This window comes from Bos taurus, chromosome 25, assembly GCF_002263795.3.
Source record: "Bos taurus isolate L1 Dominette 01449 registration number 42190680 breed Hereford chromosome 25, ARS-UCD2.0, whole genome shotgun sequence".
Taxonomy (NCBI): Eukaryota; Metazoa; Chordata; class Mammalia; order Artiodactyla; family Bovidae; genus Bos; species Bos taurus.
The window spans coordinates 25,568,798-25,591,115 of record NC_037352.1 but is presented as its reverse complement, the minus strand read 5'-3'; the positions used below and the strand labels follow the sequence as shown (position 1 = coordinate 25,591,115).

Sequence of the window (22,318 nt, the reverse complement as noted above, 5' to 3'; positions counted from 1 at the left end):
CGGGACGCTCCACCGTTTCAAGGTTCAAGAGGAGCTCCTGCCCCTTCCGAGCGCCAGGCGCCTTTAGTGGGGGGCGGCGGCGGGGGGGGACGTCGCCGCGCCTTGGGGAGGCGCGTCTCCCGGCCACCCGCCCCGGCTGCCGGTCGGCGGGGCGCGCGTTCCTTTCCGCGCCAGAACTCATCTTCACGCTCGCCCCTTCCCCCCTTTCCCTTCGCGGGGCTCTGGCTACCCCCGTCCCGCCCGGGGTGGTGGGGGTGTTGCCCCCTCCCAACGCAGATCCACAGAGCCCCGAGCCCAGGGGCTCATTCTTCCCTGCACCCCATTTCCAACCCGCGCTCATCGGCTCCCAGCCCCGGTTTGGGGAGTGAGCAGTGGGGGCAGTCCGGTTGGTTCCCTGCAAGGGGCAAGGAGCGCTTCGCGTCCGGCCCCTACCCGGAGAAGGTGCGGCGGAAGGCAGAGAAGGCAGGCGGGAAAGCGGGACAGCCCGGCGAGGATCCAATCAGAATTGAGGCGGGGGGCGGGGTGGGGGGGAGGTCTGTGGGGGAAGGGGTGACTTTTCAGAAGACAGATCCAACTGCGCCCTTGGCCTCGCACCCTTGCCTGTACGCATAGGAGACGGCCAGGGCTGGAATAAGGGTCTCCGAGGCAGGCAGACGGCCAGGGCTGGAATAAGGGTCTCCGAGGCAGGCAGCGAGGCCGGGGCAGGACCCCGGGGCCCCATGCTGGGGACGCTGGTCCACACCACCCGGAACCTCCAGGACGCTGGAGAGGATGTTGCTCCAAGTCCAGGTGAGGGGGCCCTCTTGAGTGAATTGACCTCACTCCCCAAGGTTAAAACTCTCCTCTGTCACTTAGCTCTCAGATGTCAACGTGGGCTATGTGTGCAGCCTCATGGAGACAGGAGTGGGCCACAAACCTCCAGTTTGCCCTGAGCTAGGCTTTGGCCTGACTGTTTGAAAGGACAGAGGGAAGAAGGTGTGGAATAAACCCAGGGAGGCTGCAGTCCCTGTAGGGAATGCCCTTTCCCATGTCTTCCCTGGCTGGCTCCTCCTCTGCTCCATGGGGACTTCCTGGCAGGGTCCCCTGCAGAGAAGACCTCCCTGTCCCCCTTTGGAAGCAGAGTCTCTTTGTATTGACATCTCATCGCCACTTTTATCTCCCCCATCACACTTGGCACAACCTGAAGTTTTCTGGGGGCATGCCTTTGGCCACCAGCTTCTTGTCCCCGGTCCCCATAGGGTGGCACTCTATGAGGGCAGGGCCCTAGCCATCTTGTTCATTGCCATGCCCAGCCTCTGGGTATTGTCTAGAGCATAGAAGGTCTTCAGTACCTATTTGCAGGGTAATGTTGCGTGAGGCCTCGGGACCATGGACTGGAGGTTTCCTGGGGTTCTGCCTGCTCTGTCTTGCCTCTGGGGGTGATCCACTGAACTTTTATGGCACCACTTGCTTGATACTGGCTGTTTGCCAAAGACCATCTGAATCGGGTCATGCCCTGACCAGTTTCACCCCATCAGACTTACTTCTGGCGTGCACTCAGGACATGAGTATTTTACTCTGGGATGTAATAATAATAAATTAACCTTAAAAGACATCTTGGCTAAAATTCCCTGCTTTCCACTCATCGTAGTCCTCTCCCAGAGAGGCCCCGGAATGCCTTATCCTGGAAAGGATCTGCACCCTTTTGGGGGTAGAGGTCCCTCCCCACACTTCACCTCTACCTCTTACCAAGTTTCTCTTCATGGAAACTCTCAGACCACCTGCTCCTTCCTTTGTGTACACACTTAGATCCAACACTGTGTCTGGTGGTGGCGTGGTCCCGTCTCTGCTCCATGAAGTGCCAGGGTCTCCACTGGCCAGCTTAGCCTCTCAATTGTTGGAGGTCCCTCCAGGCCCCTTCCTGAAGGTCACGCCCCGAACTGTTGCTGTTATTTCCCTGTAGCTCATCCTTGTGGCTCATTCAGGGCTTGACACAAGATGTTAAGGATTTTTTTGATTGGAGTATAGTTGCTTTACAGTGTTGTATTAGTTTCTGCTGTACAACAAAGTGAGTCAGCGATATGTATATGCATATCCCCACACAGCATGTTTAAATTCTTTAAGCATTAAGGAATGTTAGTTAAAAAAATTGAAAACAATGCTAGCTCACAATTATTGAGCCCTTGATGTGTACCAGAATTGTGAAAACGTCTCACCTGCGAAATTTTGTTGAACACCCTTGCGCGGCAGGCACTTCTATGGTGCCCATTTTTCAGATGAGGACTTTGAAGTTAAGAGAGGTTCTTGTCTGGCCTCACACCTGATGAGGGGGCCTGAGTTGTCTTTCTGGGGCAGAAAGGAATCCAGATGAAGTGATCAGAGAAGAGAACCGTGCAGTTGGGGGTTGGAGAAAGGGGCAGTTTGGGAGAGGGCTCAGCATAAGACCCTCACCTGCAGTCCTCTCTTAGTAAAAACGTGGATGGTTAGTTTGTTGGGTAAATAAAACAAACCCACAGTTTTTCTCTTTCCTCTTGATCACTGTTGGTTAGCGATCGCCCCTCCCAGAAAATCACAATTTTCCTCCCTGGGAGCTTGGAAAACAGTTATCAGCCTGTCACTGTTGGTGAGAAATTTGGGAAGTCTGAGCCAAACTTGGATGATTTTCCCAGCGGATCCTACGGTGCCCAGATCCTACCCCTCCATCGCCGTGGTACTGAAAGGGTGCCAGGAGGTACCTGGCCTCAAACTTTTGTTGCTATGACAACCTTCCTTCTGGGTTCTGCAACCATTTTAAAATTTCTTTCTACTTGGAGAGGGGGAAAAAAAACACCCCAACACACCCCTCCCGCCCACTCCCCAGGAACAAAATCCTACTCTCCCCGCAGAACATGGCCAACCAACTTCCTTCCCTCCCACCATGAAACTACAGGAAAGGTTTTCTTCCTTTCTCTGGATTTTATGTTCACTCCAGTGAAAACACCAACCACGAAATCCTAACCTCTCCATGAGAGGCAGCTGTTAAATGTTCCTTCCTCTCAAACGCCTGTTCGGTAATTTCTTTCTGTGCTCAGGGTAAAAACCTCTCCCGACTCTGGGCAGCCACAGGGAAATCTAATAAGCCCCTTTTCCCACACTAAAAAAAATCTACAGGGTTCACAAAGAAAACTGCAGCCTGTCCTAAACAGACACAATCTCCCCAGACCCGGCACAAAGGACGCTTTTCTCTCTCCTCTAAGAAGGAGCATCAGCCTCCTTCAACAGGCAGACAGGGAAGCATGGCCTCGACACAGAATTACCCCAAGCCCTTCACGCAAATTGGATTTCTCTTCTGGCTGAGATGCTCGGAAGGCGCGGGTGGGTGCAGACGCAGGCCTTGGGGTGGGAGAGGCGGCAGAGAAAGGCCTGGAAGAGTGATGAGGGAAGGTCTGGCGGTGGGCGGGAGGGGGTGGCGGGAAGGAGGCTGCGCTGACGGGAGCGCAGGTGATGTTTGACTTCAGCTCAGGGAAGGTGTGTTTGAGCCTCAGGAGAAGGATGACTCCAGAGGATTGATGGGGTGGCCAGGTCTAGGGGGGCTTGTGAGGGTGTCTGGAGGGAAGTGGGACTGGGGTGGCCGGTGAGAAGGGAGAGATGAGTCAGGGGAAGGAGGAACAGGATGGTTGGTGTCCTGACTCTAGACCTATTCTGTCCCCTGTCATGGATGGACAAGGTCCAGGAAGGATGGATGCCTCGCGATGCCTCTTTATAGAGGTGTGGTTTGGGCCAGGGCCTCAGTTTGCTGGCCTGTAGAATGGGGTTTATGGGGATCAGAGCGACTAGCAGCTGCTCAGGGAGCAAGGATTCAGTGAAACAGTGAAGGGATGTGCTGAGCACCTGTTGGGTGTGTGATGCCTGGTCTCACTTCTGTGCTGCCCCCTGTCTGAGCCACACTGTGTCTCTCCCGTGGACTTCTGCACCTGTTCCATGATTGCCCCCATCCCTGCCCATCCCTGTCCACTCTGCAACTAAGTAATCGTCGGATCCTGTCCCTCCTTTGCACAGGCCCCTCTGACAGTCCCCTTCTCACTTAGAATCAAAGCCATATGGTCCCCGAAGCTTGAGGCCCCGCATGAGGGTGGCCCTCAGCCTCCCCCGGCTCTCTGGGTCCTCTCCTTCCCACACTGGTCACTGACTTCTGCTGCACTGGCCCCCAGCACCAGACAAACGTGGCCTCAGGGCCTTTGCACTGGTCCTCCCTTCTGCCTGGAAGGCTCTTCCAGCAGATGGCCACAAAGACTGTTTCAGCAATTAAAAAAAAATTATTTATTTGGCTGCACCGTTGCAGCATGTTGGATCTTTCAGTTGTGGCATGTGGGATCTGGGCTTGCCAGGTGGCGCTAGTGGTAAAGAGCTCTGCCTGCCAATGCAGGAGACATAAGAGACACGGGTTCGATCCCTGGGTCGGGAAGATCCCCTGGAGTAGGGCATGGCAGCCCACTCCAGTATTCTTGCCTGGGAAATCCCATGGACAGAGGAGCCTAGCAGGCTACAGCCGATGGGGTTGCAAAGAGTCGGACATGACTGAGTTACTAAGCACACACGCATGTGGGATCTAGTTCCCTGACCAGGAATCAAACCCGGGTGCCCTGCTTTGGGAGCATGGAGTTTTAGCCACTGGAGTGCCAGGGAAGCTCCTGTTTCCCAAAGCTTCTTGAAATCAGCTCTCTCCCAGCACCTGATTCAACACTAATCTCCCCACACTTTCCCTGCTTGATTTCTAGCCGCTTGCCACCGTCGACTTTTGCTTAGCGTTCCTAGTTTGTTTCGTGTGTGGTCCATGGGCTCTGTGCAGCTGGGGGTTGAGTTTATCTGGGTTCTCCACACTGGTCCCCAGTGCTGGCACATAGTGGGGTTCCATCACCTTTTGTGGGATGGATTTCGGTTGTTATAACTTGTTTTCTGGGTGCAGTTCTCCGCCAGGCTCCAAGTGTCTTCTTATGCTGCAGTGAAGCAGGGGGCTGGCCGGGGACCCCTCCCCTTCTGCTGAGGTTTCTGCTCCACCTGCCCCTCACTATGCTCACCAGTGAGCATAATGGGACCCTTGCTGGGGAGGAGAAGCCCCCTGCTACCCCATGCCTTCTTGCTTCCCCTTCATTTCTGTAGAAACCTCAGCCCTTCTGTCTGCCCCTTACATTATGCTGCTACATTTTCACAAGTACAAGGAGGCCTGTGATGTCCCCAGCCTGGAGCTTCCAGTGCTTGGGAATACATCAGTGTACTATTACACAGGCCAGGAGCAGCTGATGGGTGAAGAGCTGGACTTTGAAGGGGGTGGCTTGGGCCCCCCACAAGTGTTACTTCCTTTGGTTCCCATAAGAACCCTGTGAAGTAGGTGCCATGGTTATGCCCAGTGAGGAAACTGAGGCACAGAGAGGGAAAGTGATTGGTTCAAGGCCACACAGTTTCCAGGTGGCAGAGCTGTGATATGCAGAAGGCTCCAGAGCCTGGCCCTTGTCTGCTGTGCAGTGCTGCGCCCCGTCTCCACCACCCCAGTTAATAAGGCTCCCCCGGCGCCTCCAAGAGGCTTGTTGGGAAGAGCACTGTGCCAGTTGTCCTGACCCAGGCTGTCCCGGGTTCGAGTCCAGCCTCCAGTGCCAGCTTGCAGAGGGACTTTAAACAAGTCACACACTCTCTCTGGCTTGTTTTTCCTTGTGTGTAAAATGAACATTTCGTTTTGTTTTTTGTCTGCATGATGGAGGCGGCAGAGCATCCAGTGACCACAGGCCTTGTGGTCGCACTGTCCAGGCTCCAGCCCCTAAGCCACCACTCATGTGCTGTGTGACCTCTGGCAGGGGCTTGCCCTCTCTGGGCCTCAGTTTCCTTGGCTGGGACAAGAGGATGATGATATCTGCCTCACGATTGTATCCTTGGAGTTTAGGTGGATAACACAGGTGCTTGGCTGGTATACAGCAATCACTCAATAATGGAGCTTGTGGTCATCTGACCTTAGGTTAGAGGCTGTGGACGTGTGGCCCTTGGGTCACCTTCAAACTGTCCATTTAAAAAAAATAGGTATATTTGGTTTATTTATGTATTTTTGGCTGCATGGCATGCTGGATCTTAGTTCTCCAACCAGGGATCGAACTCTTGCCCCTTGCAGTAGAAGTGTGGAGCCTTAACCACTGGACCACCAGGGAAGACCCTGTCCATCTGTTTTCTTGGCCCTGCGGTGTTTTCAGCATCTTTGAATAAGTTGCCAGTGTTTGAAAATTGAGACACTTCACAGAAACATCCAGATTGATGGCTTTTCTCAAAAACTTGGCAGGTCCATCAGCACTGGGCCCAGGTTCCTGTGGGGGTGGCAGTTGCCTCTCCCCATGGTCCACCCCCGCCCCCCACCATCTGCCCTCCCCCATCCACCTAGGCCCCAAGCCTTGGGGTCCTCCTTGGTGCCTCGTGTTCTCACACCCCACGTCTCATCCATGGGCAAATCCTGCCTGCTCTTCATTTAGAGTCCAGCCCCCACCTGACCATGACCAGCTCTGCCCTGGTATCTCTCCCCTGGACTAGGCCAGTCACCCCTCCCTGGGTTCCTGCCCTTGGTCCCCACCCCCGTCTGTTCTCCATCCGGCACCAGAGGAATCCTGTTAAATCCGAGTCCCTCCTCTGCGCAGGGCCCTCCCATGCATCCTGTCCTACTTGGTTACAGCCAGGCATCGTCGAAGCCCTGTGGGCCTTTTGAAATTTGCCCCTCGTGCCTCTCTGACCATCTCTCCCCGCAATTGCTCTGCCCTGGCCACACCAGCCTCCTTGCTGGTCCTCCAACAGGCCAAGGCCCTCCCGCCTCAGAGCCTTGGCACTTGCTGCTCCTTTAATGTGGGAACTCTTTTCCAGGTACCTACCAGGGTCCCTCCCTTCTTAGGCAGGGCTCTGCTCAGATGTCCTCTCTCAGTGGACATGGTCCCAGACCACCTTCCCAGACCATGTGGTCTACATCAGTGACCTCACGTCTCCAAACACTTCCCACCCCTCCTTATTCCCCCATCACTCTAATTATTGTCTTACCCACTACCTATCACTCATTTATCTCCGTCCTTCCTTTCTTTCAAAAAATTTTATCAGAGTATAGTTGATTTACAGTGTAGTTTCAGGTATACAGCAAAGTGAATCAGTTACATGTACATATCTCCCCTCTTTTTAAGATTCTTTTCCCATATAGGCCATTACAAAGTATCGAGTAGGGTTGCCATGCTATACAGTAGGTCCTTATTAGTTTTATATATAGTATTTTATGTATAGTAGTGTGTATATGTCCATCCAGGGCTTCCCAGGTGGCGCTAGTGGTAAAGAACCTGCCTGCCACTGCAGGAGATGTAAGAGATAAGAGACGGGAGTTCAATCCCTGGATTGGGAAGATACCCCCCTGGAGAAGGAAATGGCAACCCACTCCAGTATTCTTGCCTGGAGAATCCCATGGACAGAGGAGCCTGGCGGGCTACAGTCCATGGGGTCACACAGAGTTGGACATGACTGAAGCAACTTAGCACAGCACACATGCATATGTCCATCCCAACCTCTAAATTTATCTCTCCCCCTTCCCCCACCCCTTGATAATCATAAGTTTGTTTTCTACATCTGTGACTCTGTTTCTGTTTTCATTTATCTTTATTATGTCTCTCCCTTGCTCGGATGCTGACTTCATGGGGGCAAGACTTGGTGCATTTTACATAATGCTGGCTTTGAGTGAGGGTTCGGTGAATAGGTGTTGAATGCATGTGGGGTTCTAGGACCTTCTCAGAACTCGTGTGTGCAGCGGGAGGCCCCCGGTTCTGTGCCTGCTGTTCCCTTGGACTTGTCAGATGTCCTTTCTTCCCCCTTCCCCTCCCTGTTCTCCTTCTGAGAAGAGGTATTCAGTGGGGGTGCTGTAAGGGGCTAAGGGGCTTCATGCGGTCATCCTCCCTGTTTAAATCCTGGGGCCAGACTTGGAACCTTGTGGGGATATTGTGACCTCAGGGCTCTGTGTTTCCAGTGGGGCCATCCGTGGTCCGAACCGACAGGAGCAGACTCAAGCCCACTTAAGGACAGGGTTTCTTTCTTTCTTTTTTTTTGTTTTAGGGAGGATGCTGCTGCCTACAAAATCCAGGCAAAGGCCTTGGAAGTCAGAGCCAGGACTATCTGGGCTCCTGGAGGCCAGAGCTGATAATCTTCCTGCAGGTCCAGAGTCACCAACTAAAACCCTACTGAGGCCAGACTGGAAACCAAAGAAAGTTTGGGGAATGGAGGGGCCAGTGGGGAACTGGGAGCGGCTGCCCCCCTAAAGGGGCAGCTACTGTTCAGCTCCAGTGCCCATTATTATTGGAGGAAGGGGGACCCTGTAGGACCAAAGTTGTCCATTTTATCAGCCCTCCAAGAAATGGCTGAAATTTGGCAATGAATTCAGTTAATAAGAAGCGTGCTCTGCAGGACTGGGCCTAACATTTATGAAGGGTGAGCAGACCCTGTCCCGCCAGTTTGCAACTTCTAGGCCAGAGCCCTGCTGCTCCTGTGATTGGAGTCCCAGCTCCTTGTTTCCATGGCTATCAGTTCAGAGTCTTGAGAAAGAATCTGATTGGACGGTGTGGTGCCCGTGGTGGCCTTGATGGCTGATTCCGTCTGCTCTGTCCGGGAGTGGAGGGTGTAGGATCTACACAAGCCCGTCCTGTGAAGAGAGGAGAGCAGAGCTTCAAGCCAGGGGGAAGGGTGGGGCTTGGATGGACATCCCTAAAGGAGGTGACCCATTAGGCAGGACTCCAGGTCTCACCACGTGAGAGACAAAATCACCTGAAATGGCCTTAAAAAAAAAAAGAGGAACTTATGGTCGCTCTTGATAGAAAGTCTTCTAAGAAAAGTCCAGGTTGTGGCGTGGCTGGATCACAGTGTAACTGGGACTTTCTCTTTCCAGCCTTTGGCTCTGCCTTCCTCTGGGTTAGCTTCATTCTCAAGTCCACTCTCCCCCTGTGGATATCCCCCAAACTTTGGACTTACCTTCTGTCCTTTCAGTAACTTGAGGGGCAAAAGAGATCATCCTGTCCAAGGTTCCAAACAAAAGTCCCAGAGCCTGTTCTCACTGGATCAGTTTGGGACTGTGTCTCCATGTCCTTGAACTGATGGGCGTGGCCTGAGGGGTAGATGGTATTGATTGACCACAGGATATGAGGACAGGTTCCCCTCAACCATGAGGCCTGAGAGTGGAAGAGGGCTGTTCCAGTCAGCACTTACCACAGTGATGCTGTGTAACAGCAGAACCTCAGGGGCAGACAGCTGTAAGCTCAGCTTGATAGTCTGCGGGTCCACATTAGGTTGGGCCTAAATATTAGGTGACTCACACGTATGCTGGCTATTTGCTTTGCTGACACCTCATTGGCCAAAGCAAATCATGCAGCTGAGCCTGGAGTCACTGTTGCGGGCACCACAGAGTTACAATGGCCAAGGGCATGGATATAGGTTGTTGCTGTTATTTAGTTGAAGTCGTGTCTGACTCTTTGCGACCCTGTGGATTGTAGCCCTCCAGGCTTCTCTGTCCGTGGGATTTTCCAGGTAAGAATACTGGAGTGTCGCCATTTCCTTCTTTGGGGGAATCTTCCTGACCCAGAGATGGAACCTGAGTCTCCTACATTGGCAGGCGGATTCTTTACCATCTGAGCCACCAGGGAAACCGTCTATGGATACAGGAGAGAGTGAAGAATTGGGGCCATTAAAACAGTCATTGGATTGACATATACACCTTGCTCTGTTTAAAATAAGTAACCAACAAGGACCTTCTGTTTTAAAAAAAGGGAAAGAGGACAAGAGGATGATATAGATGAGATGACATTGGCCAGGTGCTGATAATTCTTGATGGTAGTCGATAGATTCATGGGGATTTATTACACTGCTCCTTTCACTTTTGTGTATGTTTGAAATTTTCCACAATAAAAAAGTTAAAACAATCACTGTATTGTAGGTGGTTCTTCAAAGCTGGGACTTGTCCAAGTAAGAGGGACTTCCCAGGTGGCTCAAGAGTAAAGAACCCACCTGCCAACTCAGGAGACTCAGGTTCGATCCCTGGGTCAGGAAGATCCCCTGAAGAAGGTAATGGCAACCCACTCCAGTATTCTTGCCTGGAAATCCCTTGGACAGAGGAACCTGGAGGGCTACAGTCCATGGGGTCACAAAAGAATTGAACATGACTGAGTCACTGAACAACAACAACCCAGAAACAGATGCTGGGCAGATAAGGACAACAGATGCCCCCTACTTACAAAACAAAGGTACATCTAGGAACTGAAGGAGTTTGTGGCTGAGCCCAATCCCTGGCCCAATTCCTTTTAGCCAAGACACTGCAGCTGTGCCTGAGTCAGAGGTTCTTGATCGTGTGGCCCTCTGGGCTCTGTGATGCTGAGATGGAAACCTGGGGCCTCCATCCAGAGAACCGGGTCCCCCTAAACACACAATTTGGCTTGCGGTTTCCGGAGACCCACACTGGAGACCACCCCAAGTTGAGGACCTCTGATCCATCTGGTGTTTCCCAAACCTGGCTGTGCCCAGGGCAATCTAGTTGTTGTTGGTGTTCAGTGGCTAAGTCGTGTCTGATTCTTTGCAACCCCATGGACTGTAGCTTGCCAGACTCCTCTGTCCTCCACTATCTCCCGGAGTTTGCTCAGATTCATGTCTATTGAGTCGGTGATGCTGTCTAACCCGAACTTGCTAAAAAACAGATTCCCTAGGGCCTCACCCTTGGACCTTCTGCTGGATAGGTTGGGGGTAAGGCCCAGGGATCTGAATTTCTTTTTTAATTAATTGATTAATTGGCTGCGCTGGGTCTTCATTGCCACCCTAGGGTTTTTCTCTAGTTGCAGTGAGCAGAGGCCACTCTTCTTGCTTCTCATTTCAGTGGCTTCCCTTATTGCAGAGCACAGGCTCCAGAGCTTGGGCTCAGTAGTTGTGGCACACGGGCTTAGTTGCTCCTCAGCATGTGGGATCTTCCCGGACCAGGGATTTAACCCATGTCCCCTGCATCGGCAGGTGGATTCTTAACCACTGGACCACCAGGGAAGTCCCAGGGATCCACACGTCTAACCAGCTCCCCAGGGATTTCTGAAGCACAGCAGGTGTGGGCCCCAGTGTTCCCATCCAGGCCTCTCATTCTGCATCTGACAAGTGGGCAGCGAGCTCCGGCCAGGCCCCTCACTACCAGCCCACCTCTGCCTCCTGCTCTCTCAGCTTCCGGTACGGTCTTCCACTTCCGGCTCTGCGCCACACTCTCTGCACTTCCGGCCACATCCAGCATATTTCCCACCTCTGCGTGTGTGCTCTCGCTGGTCTTTCATGCGGATTCCTTTCTTCTAAATATGAGGCTGTCATGTCCGAAGACCCTCCCCAACCCCCCAGCCCTCGATGCTGTGTTCTCCCACAATCTCCTCACAGCATTTACCACCCGCTGAGATGATTTTTTTGTCTGTTTGTTTTAAATTTCCAAGTGCATTTATCACTTGTACCTCTCATCCTAAAATGAGCAGCTCAGAGCAGACCAGAGATTGTGTTCAACTTCTGACCGTGGTGTCCCTGGGCCAGAACGCCATGGTCCTTAGGAAGTGGCAGAATCCCTTTGGATGGGAGAGCTGGTACCCAGGGTCTCAATGTCGCAGGATGAGGGTCTTTCCATGGGATGTACATGTTACCTTGGAAATGCACAAAGCAAAATTGAGGGCTGTCAAGAGGGTCAGTGCATGCGTGCGTGTGTGTGTGTGTGTGTGTGTGTGTGTAAAGAGGGTAGAAAGTGACAGGCAGGATCAGCCCAAGTGCAGAGGCCCTCTTGGCTGGTGGGGAGCACCCCACAGCCCCGCAAGACTGTTCCAGGGTGGTGAAGCCCAGGGCTCCAGGATTCCCCAGGTCACGATAGGAGCGAGGGGAGGCCCTGAGCATCCTCAGAGTGGAGGCCTGGGCAGATGTGCAGGATCACAAGGAAGAAAGGTGTGATCCCACACAGGGGATGGGGACATTGCTGGGGACAGAAGTTTAGAGCAGAGTGAGTGGGAAGTTTTCCTCTCCTGAGTTTTCAGAGGAAATGTGGGTCTCAGTTTCCCCACCTGGCAAGTGGGGTGATTATCCTGAGCTCTTGGTTTGGCTCCTTCCTGTGAGTCAGTTCAGTTCAGCTGCTCAGTCGTGTCCGACTCTTTGTGAGCCCCATGGACTGCAGCACTCCAGGCCTCCCTGTCCATCACCAACTCCCGGAGCCTACTCAAACTCATGTCCATTGAGTTGGTGATGCCATCCAACCATCTCATCCTCTGTCATTCCCCGTCTCCTCCCGCCTTCAATCTTTCCCAGCATCAGGGTCTTTTCTGATGAGTCCTGGTGGTTTAAATCTATTCCAATGGGGAGGCCAGAATCACTGACAAAAAATGAAGATGGCAGTGCTGACCTCTGTCACTGGATTCCTGCTGGGTGGTGACTCACTGAGGTGTGAAGGGTGGCCCGGCCCCAAACTGCCCATGCAGAGGCTGCCTCCTCATCGCTTCTGGGTACTGGGCTGCAGGGTCCTCTCCCAGGGGCTGCCCCCTTGCTGCTGGTGGACGCCAGCCAGGGGATGTCCATGTTCCAGCTTCCCGAAGCAGATCTGGAGCCTGGGGGAGGGGCAGTGGTGGGGAGGGGCCTTGTCCTGCATCCCAGCCTCCCAGGGAGTGGATCAGAGACTGCAGACACCCCGAATATCAGAGGGATCCAGGGCAAGGCTGCGATCAGAGGAGCCAGGAAGGGAGGTAATGAAAGAGAGTGACAGAGAGAGAGAGAGAGAGAGAAAGAAAGACACATACAGAGGGGACGAGGGCAGGAGATGTGGAGACAGACAGAGGGATGTGCAGAGTTATAAACCAGGGACACACACACACAGATGGAGAGACACAGAGAGAAGCAGAGGCAGCAATTAGGGGGGAAACAGAGTAACTGAAAGGGAGACACCAAGACACACACACACAAACACACACACACACACACAGAGGCAGGCCTTAGTTGCTGAGAGGAGAGGCAAGTAAGGGGAGCCTGAAATAGCCCGGGGGAGGCGGGAAGTCTCACATATGGCCCCCTTCTTGCTGCTCTTTTCCAGGAGGGCTCAGTCCATGATGGGAGGAGGCTGCACTGCCAGGGGTGGGCTCCTGAGGCCTCAGCCCTTGGTGCCTCGGGCAGGTGGGGAAGGTGCGGCAGCCAGACCAGACCCTCCCCTTCCCCAGACTCCCCCTTTCTCCTTCCTCCATCCCTCCCCTGCTAGGGGGAAGTGGGTGGGCTTGGTGTTGTGCTACTGGGGGGCTTCTGCCCATCGAGGCTCTCCAGCCCCTCTCTCAACTGCCACAGGTCAATAATAATAAGGATGGTGGTGACTCATGTATGATGAGAGTAATAAACACATCTTAGCAAAACTGGTCTTTCACAGCCCAAGTATAATCACTATGTAGGAGGCAGCTTCTCAGCGAGTCAACTGGATCTGTATCCTGGTGGCCACTGGGACGCAGTTGTGGAGCCTCCCCTGCCCTCTGTCCTTGTCTGTCTGTCCTCTCTTCTCTCTGGGTCTCTCTCCATCCTGCTTGCTCTGTCCCAGGGTCGAGCTCTGGAAGGACTGTCTCTCCCTGCCATCCTTGTCCCATGCCCTCAGCTGCCAGCTTTGTTCCCTGCTGGTTCTGGTGGCTCAGATGGTAGAGTCCACCTGCAATGCAGGAGACGTGGGTTTGATCCCTGGGTCGGGAAGATCTCCTGGAGGAGGAAATAGTACCCTTCTCCAGTATTCTTGCCTGGAGAATCCCATGGACAGAGAAGCCTGGTGGGCTGCAGCACATGGGGTTGCAAAGAGTCCGACACGACTGAGTGACTAACACTTGCCTTGCTGAGTCTCAGGAGAAATCTGGGTGGTCCTGGGTGAGGAGCAGAGGGAGGAAGACCCTCCCCAGACACAGTCAGGGTGGGGGGTTGGGCGCAAGTCTCAGTGGCTCCCCTCAGCTGAGACCTCTGCTCAGAGGTCTAACCTGCATCTCCAATGAACAAGTCCCCAACCCACTGTCTGTTCTTCTGCCATCACTGGCTGGGGGAGGCTGGGTCACTCTGCCCTGACCATCTACAAGTCCAGGAAGGTTCAGACAACCTCAGGGCTGTATTCCATGTGTCCCCATCCTGGACTCGGGTAAGAGAGGCTCTGTCTCCGGGTTCTGAGGCTGTAGAAGCAGGAAAGGGGGACAAATTTCTGCCCAGAAGTGGCTCATGCCATTTGGCTTGCATTTCATTGGCCAAAGCAAGTCACATGGCATTAGCTAATCTCCTGGGGGCTGGAGCATGGCGGTCCTACCAGGTGCCTAGAAAGCGGAGCTTGGGAAGACTGGTGACAAGTGTGATTGGATACTTCATCCTCACCTGCCCCTTCAGCTCCATCTCAACAAGCAATAAAGGACAGCACCGTCTTTCCCAGGTGAAACCTTGAAGTTCTCTTTAACCCCTTCTCCCCTCTCTCTGTCTCTCACACATACATCAGCATTCAATCCATCAGCAGATCCTATTGGCTCCTTTTCAAAATACATCCAGGGACTTCTCTGGTGGTCCAGTAGTTAAGAATCCACCTTCCAATGCAGATGCGAGTTCTATTCCTGGTTGGGGAACTAAGGTCCTACGTGCTTTGGGGCAATGAAGCCCGTGTGCTGCAAGGAAGATTCCCACATGCTGCAAGGAAAACACCACGTGTGTCAACTAAGACCCGATGAATAAATAAATAAATATTTAAAAAAATAGAAATACATCCAGAGTCCAGCCATTTCTCTGCCTCCCCTCTGCCCCCCTGGTCTGAGTGGCTTGAGTAGAGGAATGCATCTAATGTGTAGTGAGGTGCCGGGCCACTCACTGCTTCCACGTGTGTTCTTAACTGCATAAACCAGTCACATCTCCGTGACTTTTCCAGACTGTCTTTTTTTTTTTTTAATTGAAGTATTGTTGATTTACAATGTTATGTTAGTTTCTGGTGTACAGCACAATGACTCAGTTATGTATACATATTCGTTTCCATTATAGGTTATTATAAGATATTGAATATACTTCCCTGTGTTATACAGTAGGTCCTTGTTGTTTATCTATTTTATTTTTGAATCTCTTGTACATTCAGATACTCACTGTCTTTAATGGAGGTTTTTTAATTGAAGTGTAGTTGATTTATGAATACAATATCATGTTAGTTTCAGCTTCAGGTGCACAGCACAGTTATACACACACACACACACACACATATACTTTTCAGACTCTTTTCCCTTATAGGTGGTTACAAAACGTTGAGTTTAGTTTCCTGTGCTGTATTGTAGGTCCTCCTTGTTGGTTATCTCTTTTATATACAGTAGTGTGTATCTGGAGGCTTCCCTGGTGGCGCAGTGATAGAGAATCCACCCGCAATGCAGGAGACATGAGTTCCAGCCCTGGGTCGGGAAGATCCCCTGGAGAAGGAAATGCCAACCCACTCCAGTATTCTTGCCTGGAGAATCCCATGGACAGAGGAGCCTGGCCGGCTACCCTTTTCCATGGGGTTGCAAAAGAGTCGCACATGGCTTAGTGACTAAACAACAACAGTGTGTGTGTGTGTGTTAATTCCAAACTTCTAATTTATCCCTCCCCGACCTTCCCCTTTGGTAACTTAAGTTTGTTTTCTATGCCTGTGAGTCTGTTTTGTAAACAAGTTCATTTGTGCCATGTTTTAGATCCCACATATAAGTGATATTCTATGATATTTGTCTTTCTCTCTCTGACTTAGTTCGTTTAGTATGGTAATCTCTAGGTCCATTCATGTTGCTGCAAATGACATGATTTCATTCTTTTTCATGGCTGAGTAGTATTCCATTGCATATACGTACCACATCTTCTTTATCCATTCTTCTGTCAATGGATGTTTAGGTTGCTTGCTTCTCAAGCCCATTCTTCATTCCCCCGCTGATTGTGTTGGAGTAGGATTTTGAGACCTGTGGTCAGTCATCTTCCCATATATGACTGCCGGCCCACTTGTTCTGACATTTACTGGATAGTTATTTCCATCTTGAAAGATTTGTCTTCCTTTGCAATAAGAGATCATTTGGAATGATTATTTGGAAGCTATCTTTGTGTCTTCTTTGATCTTCATTCATTCAGACATGTTTTTTGAGCACCTGCTCTGTGCTGGGTCCCCTCCTCTGTACCAGGAATACTGGGTGAACTTGATGAATGAGATCCCTGCTCACAAGGAGCTCATATTCCAGTGGAGAGAGAAAATAAATAAGTTAAGCAAACATAAATAAATAATTTCATATGAAAACTTAAGTGAAAAGAAAGCTGAGTTGTGTCTGACTCTTTGCGACCCCATGGACTATAGCCCACCAGGCTCCTCTGTCCATGGAATTCTCTGGGCAAGAATACTGGGATGGGTAGCCATTCCTTTCTTCAGGGGATCTTCCTGACCCAGGGATTGAACCCAGGTCTTCTGGATTGGAGGCAGAGTCTTTACTGTCTGAGCCACCAGGGAAGCCCATAATTTCATATATTTTCAATCACTGTAGACCTAAGTGCTATGAAGCAGAGTCATGAGATAGCAGGTGAGGGTGGGGTTCTTGATTGGGTGTTGGGGGAACTTCTTTCAAGGGGTGACATTTGAACTGAGATCTGAATGACCAGGATAAGGTGGCCACACAGAGTTGTGGGTAGGCGGGCAGCGTTCTAGGCAGAATAAGTTCATCCATTTTCTACTTCTTGAGTCAGTTTTTAGAGAATTGTGTTTTCTTCTAAAATAATTTATTCATCAAGAGATTCAAACTTATTTGCATAAAATTTAGCAAAGTATTTTCTTGTGATTAAAAGGAAAAGTCTCTGTTTAATTAGTTTCCTCTTTATACTCCTAGTCCTATATATTTTCCCTCTTTCTCTTGATTTATTTTGCTGAAATCTGCTGAGGGTGATATGGGTCCTGGTGAAAATTGCTTTTCAGACCCTCCAGAAAAGAGCAGACTGGCTTGAAATCTTTACGTGAAATCTGTACCGAGATGTCACATTCTCAAGTTGAAGGCTCCGGTAATTTGTCCCTGATTTTTCTCTTTGTTTTCGGTCCAGGTCTTACCAGCTAGGCTGTTTAATTGTCCCCTCCACCTTTTTTTTTTTTTTAAATAAAGAAGCCATACTTTTGTATTTAGAAATTCAGTTTAAATTTCCTAATGCATCATTAATTTCTTTTGGCTTACTTTTGTGAGGGTTGTTTTATTACTGTTTTCAAGTATTTGAGTTGAAAATTTTGTTTCCATAGTTTTAAAAACAAGAATGCATTTAGTGCTATGAGTTTGCCTATCAGCACCACTTTGCTCAAATCTTGTGAGCTTAGAAATGCAGTGCCTTTTTCAAAATGGTTTTCTAAAAGTTCTGAAATTGTAATTTTGTTTTCAGCACTTCTGAAATTTCAGTTTCGTTTCATCGTTGAGTTATTTGCTTGTTTATTTTGGCTGAGCTGGGTCTCTGTTGTGGTGCATGGGCTCCTCTAGCTACGGAGCGTGGGCTTAGTTGCCCGCCCTGTGGCTGGGGGTTCTTAGTTCCCTGACCAGGTATTGAACTCATGTTCCTTACATTGGAAGGCAGATTCTTAACTACTGGACCACCAGGGAAGTCTCTTTCATTGAATTTATCTTCAAGAATAATTTGGTGAAGCATTAAGAATTTCCTGGTGCTTTGCCTTATTCACAAATTTTTTGTCATTAATTTTTAGCTTTACAGAATGTTGAAGGAGGTGGCCTGTGAAATTCTGCTTCGTACTTTTTTGGGAAAAATTATTTGACAAATTGAATGTTCTATTTAGTTTCCCTGTGTGTAAGGTAAAGCAGGTTTATAAAATTTAGAACTTCAAGGATGATTTTGTTGTTTATTTCTCTTCGCCTTCTTGATCTGTCAAAAGCTAGATGCGGTAGGTCAAAGTCTTTCTCTTCAATAGAATTCTTTCCATTTTTACTTGTGTTTCTAATAGTTTTTGTTTTTATAAAGTTTGATTCTTTGTTATTCATCACAAAAAGATCTGTGACAGTTATATTTTCATTGTGGAATTGTGGATTTTATCTTTTGTCAAGATAAAATGACTGTTTTCCCCTAGTGAATGCTTTTTGCTCTGGCTTCTATTTTTTCATATTTTAATATCACTATCCCAGCTTTCTTTTGTTTGTGTCCTCTTGATATCTTTCTAGCCTTTTTATTTTAACTTTTTTTGTGTCTTTCTGTTAGGTGCACATCTGGTGAGAGCGGCATAGTTAGAGTCTGTCTTTTGGGACACCTGGGGGTCTTAATCAAATGATGTTTATTTCTGTAATCAGTACATTTGATTTCATGTCTTTTTGTAGAATGTTTCAATTCTTTATTCCTTTCTCTTTAAACATGTTCTTTGTTTTTCCTTTTTGGTTTTGTTTCTATTTTCTTCGCTGATGGCTTGAAAAGTCTACACATTGCTGTTAATTCTGTTTTTAAATCTTAGATTTCCATTTCTCTAATAATTATGAAGAGCTGTTTGTAGTACATCTTCTGTGGTGGGATGAGATTGTGCGCTAAGTCACTTCAGTTGTGTCCTACTCTTTGGAGCCCTGTGGACTGTAACCTTCCAGGCTCCTCTGTCCATGGGATTCTCCAGGCAAGAATACTGGAGTGGGTTGACATGCCCTTCTCCAGGTGTTCTTCCTGACCCAGGGATTAAACCTGTGTCTCTTACGTCTCCTGCATCGGAAGGCAGTTCTTTACCATGAATGCCACCTGGGAAGCCAGTTGTTGTTTTTTTTTTTTTTTTTTGGCTGCCCCATGCAGCATGACGGAGAAGGCAATGGCACCCCAGTCCAGTACTCTTGCCTGGAAAATCTCACGGATGGAGGAGCCTGGAGGGCTGCAGTCCATGGGGTCGCTGAGGGTTGGACACGACTGAGTGACTTCACTTTCACTTTTCACTTTCATGCATTGGAGAAGGAAATGGCAACCCACTCCAGTGTTCTTGCCTGGAGAATCCCAGGGACGGGGGAGCCTGTTGGGCTGCCGTCTATGGGGTCGCACAGAGTCGGACACGACTGAAGCGACTTAGCATAGCATAGCATGCAGCATGAAGGATCTTAGTTCCCTCACCAGGGATTGAACCTGCACTCCCTGCAGTGGAAGCCCGCTGGACCACTGGAGAAGTCCTATGATGAGATTAGTGGCTCTTGAATTTTGGTTTTTACTCATATTTGTAATAATAATTGCAACTTGATTTCTTGCATAACTGGTTTCAATACTAATTCTAAGTCCTTTTAGTTAATTTCCACCCCTACCCCATTTTATTCATGTCCTGGTTGACTTTCAACACTAGATATGATGGTGTATGTTCTGGCCACCAGCTGTGGGCTGGATCCCATGCTTGATGCTGAGATGCAGTGGAGATGAGGCCAGTGAGGTAATTCCTGCCCTCCTGGAACTTCTAGTTGTATGTGTATATGTGTTCTAGTTCTAGTGTGTATGTGTGCACACATACATCTGCTCATGTGTGAATGTGCGTATATTAACAATACATGAGGCAGCAAACCCATCTCCTTCTGAGGAGGGGCATTTAAGTGAGATTTGAAGAATGAGAGGAAGCTAGCCTGGGGCAGGCAGGGGAAACAACAGTGAAAAGCCTCTGCAGAGGGACAGAGCTTGGTGAGTGGGAGGAATGGAGAGAAGTTGGATGTGGCTGGAGGGTAGTGAGCTAGGGAGAGTGGTGTGGGGTAAAGTGGGGCAGGGAGCAGAGATAAGATCAGAGCTTTGTAGGCATGGAGGACTGTGCTTTATCCCCAGTGCACTTGATCTGCTTCTTAGCTCTTGTTTAAGAATGGCTCGCTGTGACCTTTGGCTGTGAATGACACCATAGCTGGGTATAGAAGACACAGGTTTAAACCTTTCCCCTTAGTGTCCTGTGGGCATCATTCCATATTTGCTGGCGTCTCTCACTGAGGAAGAGGTGCCTGAAGTCAGTCTAATTTTTTTCTTTTGTAGACAACTTGTTCTGTTTTTCCTTGATTCTTATATGATTTTTCCCATTTATCCTCAACATAGAATTTCATCACAGAATAAATAAATCTCTTTTAAAATTGGCCAAGTACCTGCTGTTATCAGCTTAGGAAGGCTTGATTGTCTTGTATTTTCAACTATTTCTACTATGCCATTTTTTCTGGGCTCTTCTTCAGAAACACCCACCTCTTATTTATGGGATTGTTTTCTGTCCCCTGACCTCTATGGCTATTATTTTCTGTCACATAGGCTTAATGTTCTTTTTGGCATTCTCTGAACTTTCTGGATCTGTCTGATGTTAATTTGGGGTGTATGTATATATCCCAAATAAAATAAATATAACATAAATGTATGTATATCATATTTCATATTATTTGCCATTATGGTTTATTCTAAGATATTGAATATAGTCCCCTATGCTACAGATAGTGCTACCTTGTTGTTTATCTATTTTTTATATATTAGTGCATATCTGCTAATCCCGAACTCCTAATTTATTCCTCCTCCTACTTTCCCCATTGGTAACCAAAAGTTATTTTTCTATGTCTGTGAGTCTGTTTCTGTTCTGTAAATAAGTTCATTTGTATCATGTTTTAGATTCCACATATAGTGGTATGATATGATATTTGTCTTCATCTGGCTTATTTCCTTAATATGTTACCCTCTAGGTCCATCCATGTTCCTGAAAATGACATTATTTTATTCTTTTTATGGCTGAGTAATATTCCTTTATACGTATTTTAATTACATCTCATTTATCCATTCATCTGTTGATGGACACTTAGGTTCCTTCCTTGTCTTGGCTATTATAAATAGTGCTGCTACAAACATTGGGGTGCATGTATCTTTTCAAAGTAGAATTTCCTCTGGATATATGCCCAGGGGCACAATTGCCAGATCACATGTTAGCCATACTTAGTAATTTTTTTCTTAATAGCTGGAAATGGTGTACTGGGTAAAAGGAACTGCTGTTGATAGCCTTCAGTAATGTGATGGTGATGTGTGGGGCAGGGCAAGTGTCCTGTGGTCTTGTGAATTAGGTCTCAGCCTTTCGGTGAGCCTGTGCCCCTGGGTTGTGAGTTTCCCATGTGCTTCTCAGTCCCCTGTACTATTAGGTGGCATAGAATCGCTGGAATTGGGTATTTCCCTTCCTCCAGGTTAGTAAGGCTCTGATAACACCCCAGCAGGTTAGACTACTCTGCTTCCCTGGAGGCTCAGATGGTAAAGAATCTGCCTGAAATGCCGGAGACCCAGGTTCAATTCCTGGGATGGGAAGATGTCCTGGAGGAGGACATGGCAACCCACTCCAGTATTCTTACCTGGAAAATCCCATGGACAGAGGAACCTGGCAGGTTATAGTCCATGGGGTTGCAAAGACTGAGCAACTAATATACAGGTTGGACTCTGGTTACCTAGTTTGTCCTGAGGGTAAATCTTGTTGAGAAGAACAGAATGCTCTGATGAACTTCATATGGTTCATTACCCCCGTTCCCTCCTGAAGTATGAGGGGTTTTTCTCTAATATTCACTGTGAGGATGTGGTAGACCTTCTGCAGGTAAAAATCACAGAAGTGTGAGGACCCTGGATGACAGAGTCCCCCGCAGGAGTTTTCATTTCTCAGGCTTATCCACACTGAGCCTCCAGCAGTTCATCAATTACAGTTCAGGATGCCTTCACCCGGCACTGGTTCCTACAGCGGTTTCTGCTCTGGGATGTTGTGTTTCTCTGAATCCTCCTGAGCCTCCACCAATTTTGGGGACAGCCATTTGCCTTGTGACCTCACTTCTATTGGAGCTCTAAAAAGAGTTGTTGACTTTTCAATTTGTTGAGCTTTTTCTTTTACTTGTTCTTAGGATGGATTGGGGGCTTTCCAGGTGGCATTAGAGGTAAAGAACCCACTGGCCAATGCAGGTGACATAAGAGACACGGGTTTGATCCTTGAATTGGAAGATTCCCTGGAGAAAGGCATGGCGACACTGTCCGGTATTCTTGTTTAGATAATCCCATGGGCTTCCCTCATAGCTCAGTTGGTAAAGAATCCGCCTGCAATGCAGGATACCCTGGTTCAAGTCCTGGGTTGGGAAGATCCCCTGGAGAAGGGATAGGCTACCCACTCCAGTATTCTGTCCTAGAGAATTCCATGGACTCTATAGTCCGTGGGGTCGCAGAGTTGGATGCGACTGAGGGACTTTCACTCACACACCCACGGACAGAGGAGCCTGGCAGACTACAGTCCATAGGGTCACACAGAGTTGGATACAACTGAAGTGATTTAGCGCATACCCACGCAGGGTGGATTGGTGACTTCCAAGCCTCTCACCTG

General features: G+C 49.3%; 1 protein-coding gene across 2 annotated transcripts in view; it reads left to right on the top strand.

The window, feature by feature from the left end:
* Positions 1–22,318, top strand: part of GSG1L (GSG1 like) — a 252,582-nt gene that overhangs the window by 631 nt on the left and 229,633 nt on the right. The gene's annotated exons all lie outside the window — the stretch shown is intronic.